This window comes from Marmota flaviventris, chromosome 2 (assembly GCF_047511675.1).
Source record: "Marmota flaviventris isolate mMarFla1 chromosome 2, mMarFla1.hap1, whole genome shotgun sequence".
In the NCBI taxonomy this organism is placed as follows: domain Eukaryota; kingdom Metazoa; phylum Chordata; class Mammalia; order Rodentia; family Sciuridae; genus Marmota; species Marmota flaviventris.
The window spans coordinates 56804692-56809115 of NC_092499.1; the positions used below are offsets into that span (position 1 = coordinate 56804692).

The window sequence follows — 4424 nt, forward strand, 5'->3', positions numbered from 1 at the left end:
TGTGTCTAAAAAAATTCCTTTTTTTTCATTTTTTTTGGGGGGGAATAATTTAATAAGAATTGATATTGATTGTTGTTTAATTGTTTAGTAGAACTCAGAATGAAGCCGTCTGCTCTAGAGCTTTCATTGATGGGACAACCAATTCTTTATTTCATTGATTAGTGTTTATTCATTATTATTTCATTGATTAGTGTTTATTTCATTTATTAGTGTTTTAGTTTCTATTTCATTTATTTATTCTTTGGTCTTTGTAGCTTCTTTTCTTCTGCTCATCTTGGGGGATGTTGAATTTAATCAGATGCATTTTATATATCTCCCGAGGTGTTCATATGGCATTTGTCTTTCATTCTGTTGATGTGGTATGACGTGTTTGCTGATTTTCATATGTTGAGCCATCCTTTCATTTTTGGGTTTGGTTCTTGTTTTTCTAGTTCCTTGAGATGCAGTGATAGTTTTTTTTTTTTTTTTTTTTTTAATTTGACATCTTTCTACTTTTTGATGTGGGCATTGACTGTTATAAAATTCCCTCTTAGTACAGTTTCTGTTGTATCCCATAGGTTTTGTTATGTTGTGTCTCCATTTTCATTTGTTTTAAGGAAACTTTTAATTTTTTTCTTGATTGTTTCCTTAATCCATTGGTTGTTCAAGAGTAAATTGTTTAATTTCCACATATTTATATAGCTTTCAAAGTTTTTCTTGTTACTGATTTCTAGTTTTATTGTATTCTGATTGGAAGACCTACTTAACATGATTTCATTTTTTTAAAATCAAACAGTATGGAACTTTCATTTTTATTTATTTATTTTTTTAAAAATATTTTTTAGTTGTTGTTGGACACATGCCTTTATTTTATTTATTTTTATGTGATGCTGAGGATCGAACCCAGCGCCTCGCACATGCTAGGCGAATGCTGTGCCGCTGAGCCATAACCCCAGCCTCTGGAACTTTTATTTTTAATGTGATTTCTGTACATCAGGAGTGTAAGAGTAATATTTTATAAATGGAAACAATTTTGCTAGAAGAAATGATGCCAAAACTAAACCAAAAAAATATATGGAATGTTTCATCAGTTAGCTTTTTTTAAAAAAATATTTGTTTTTAGTTGTAGTTGGACACAATACCTTTATTTTACTTATTTTTATGTGGTGCTAGGGCCTTGCACATGCGAGGCAAGCACTCTACTGCTGAGCCACAACCCAACCCCATGAATTAGCTTTTTTATCCTTGCTCAGGGGCCATGCTAATCTTCTCTGTATCATTCTGATTGTAGTATATGTGCTGTTGAAGTAAATAATATGATTTCAATTTTTAAAAATTAGTTAAGATTTGTTGTATGGCTTTTCATGTAATCTATTCTGGAGAATGTTCCATGTACTGATGAGAAAAAATTTGTATTCTCCATTTGTTGGAAGGGGTATTTTATTGATGATTATTATACCCATTTAGTCCAGGGTACAATTTAACTTAGCTATTTCTTTGTTGATATTCTGTTTAGATGATCTATCCATTGCTGAAAGTGGGGGTGCTAAAGCCCCCTAGTATTATTGTATTAGAGTTGATCTCTCCCTTTAGGTATAATATTTATTCTATTTATTTGAGTGCTCAATTATTGGGTGCATATATGTTTGTAACTATTATATATATGTAGTATAATAACTATTATTTCCTCTTGCTGAATTGATCATCATATAATGGTATTCTTTGTATCTTTTTGCAGCTTTTGATTTGAAGTCTGTTTCATTTAATATAAATATGGCTACTTTTGCTTTCTTTTGGATTATGTTTACATGGAATATTTTTTCTATGTCTTTTCTTTCAATCTATGTGTGCCCTTGGAGGTGAAGTGAGTTTCTTATAAGCAAAATATAATTGGGTCTTATATGTAAATTTAAATCCATTTAATCACTTTTATTTCTTTTTATGGGAGAGCTTAATCCATTTACCTTATTTGATCTCTCTCTTTTTCAGTTCTGGGGATCAAACCCAGGGCCTTGCACATGCTAGCCAAGTGCTCTACTACTGAGCTACATCCTCATCCCTAATCCATTTAGCTTATTGATAGGTAAATTTTTACTACATCTATTTTGTAATTTGTTTTTTACTTTCATTGTATTTCATTTCTATTTCTCTCTTTCTTATAGTCTTCCTTCATGACTAAGTGATTTACTGTTTGTATTACTTATTCATTTATTTTGGTTAGTTTATTCTACAGTTGACTAAATTATAGGGCATCGATTTTTGTTTTGTGGTTACCTTAAATCTTATCAAAAAATCTTTTGAGTATAAAAAGCTATTTTTGAGAGAGAGAGAGAGAGAGAGAGAGAGAGAGAGAGAGAGAGAGGGAATTTTTTTAATATTTATTTTTTAGTTTTCGGTGGACACAACATCTTTATTTTATTTTTATGTGGTGCTGAGGATCCAACCCAGTGCTACCTCTTGAGCCACATCCCCAGCCCTAAAAAAGCTATTTTGAAATGATAGCAACTTAATGTGACCATGAAGATAAGAACAAAAACAATAGAAAAGAAAAAAAAATGAATATAAAATATACCTGCCCTCCAAAACTCTTAACATATTGCACTTCTGATGTCTCATTTTAATATTCCATATTGCCTATCTCTTAACATATTAATGTAGTTATTATTTTTATTCTTTTTTTAAGTATCATATTTAAGATATGAATGGTTTATTTATTGTGTTTACAACACTATAGCATTCTGAATTTCTCTGTATAGTTACTCTTATTAATGAGTTTATACCTTTCAATGTTTTCTTCTTTTTTTTTTGTTAACATCTCTTTATTTCAGGTTGAAGAACTCCCTTTAATACTTCCTGGTGGAGATACATTCCTTCAGATTTTGTTTGTCCTTTTACATTCCTCTCCTTTATTTTGTTCATTTCCCCTCATCCTGCATATGTAATCCAGGGACACCCATGGGAAAGCCAAAATGTGGGAAACAGGTGGGCTGGAGGGGCCAGGGAGGAGTGATCCAGGCAGGAAGGGGGCCCAGGACAAATTAATTAGCAATTTTCTGTTTGCTCTCTAGTTGTTTCATTAACAATTCTTTAGGATGGGCAGTATAGGCTGGCTTTGGGGGACATTAACATTTCAATGGGGGGGGACAGTTTCCGATTTTCTGACTCAAATGGGACTTCATTTTCTCTATCAGACCAGATTTACCTAGCTACACTAACTACCTGTCTTTAAATCTGGCTTCAATAGGAGAGAATCAAATATGTTTAAATGTTTAAAGGAAGGTGGAGGAGTCAGCCTCCTTGATGATCTCAGTGATCCCAGCCTTCTGGTATTCTGCTTTTATGTAGTTCCCCCTGTGGACCTCATCCTTCATACTGAAGAGGACAGATCTGTGTAAAATATAGGATAACCTGAAAACTATGGTGTGTGATTCCTAAAGCTGTTATAAAAGTCATTGTGATTTGGCCACGCTTTCTTGAATTACCAGCTCTGTAGGAAGCCAGCCAGTTGTCAAGTTGTAAGGATACTCTAGTCCTATGAAGAGGTTCAAGGAACTGAGGCTTCCTGCCCACAGTTAGCAAGAAACCAAGGTGTCCTACCAACATTGCTAGAGGTGAACCGTTCTAGAAGTGGATTTTTTATCCCCAGTCGCTATTTCAGACAACTGTCAGTCTCACTTGATTGATATCTTGATTGCAAACTCATGAGGTACTATGGGACACAATCACCCAGAGTGACCACTCTGAGATTCGTGACCTATAAAAACTGTGTGAGATAATAAATATGTGTTGTTTTAAGCTGGTAAATTGTTATGCAGCAATAAATAACTAATACAGAAGGTTAAGGTATTTAAAGGGAAAAGTCAAAATACATAAGAAGGAGAAGATCATTGGTATGCAAAATATCTGGATGTGCAAGATTCCAAGGTTCAATGGTATCTGGGGAGGCAGAAGAAGAAAATGTTATGATTAGCTTCTAATAGGAGAAAGAGTGTCTCTTTCATTTTATAAAGAGGAAATAAAAGATTGGATTATCCAGTTGTTGGTCAATGGCAAGGAACGAGAAAGCATGCTATAAAGTTTTTTTGTGTGTCGCAGTCCAGCTGCAGCAAAATAACCGGGGGGTGATGAGCAACTTGTGTAGATTGATACAGCAGGAGTAGGAGCTGTTTATTGTAGGACAGGAGTGGTATATATACATTCCACACAGCTTATCTTAATTAACATAAACTCGATACAGCAGTCAACCAATAAGGAATCTCCACACTTAATGGCTCGCTGGCTTTACTTCACAAACCACTCCCCCTGGCAAAATACCAGGCGCCATCCTGACTTGTTTACAGACTCTAACACTTGTGGGCATGGTGGTGCATGCCTGTAATCCCAGTGGCTCAAGAAGCTGACACAGGAGGATTGGGAATTTAAAGCCAGCCTCAGCAACCATGAGG

The 4424-nt window shown here is 34.4% G+C and overlaps 1 pseudogene; it reads right to left on the reverse strand.

The window, feature by feature from the left end:
- Positions 1-1191: 1191 nt before the first annotated feature.
- On the reverse strand, positions 1192-1290 carry LOC114088311 (U6 spliceosomal RNA; annotated as a pseudogene).
- Between the last annotated feature and the right edge of the window lie 3134 nt (positions 1291-4424).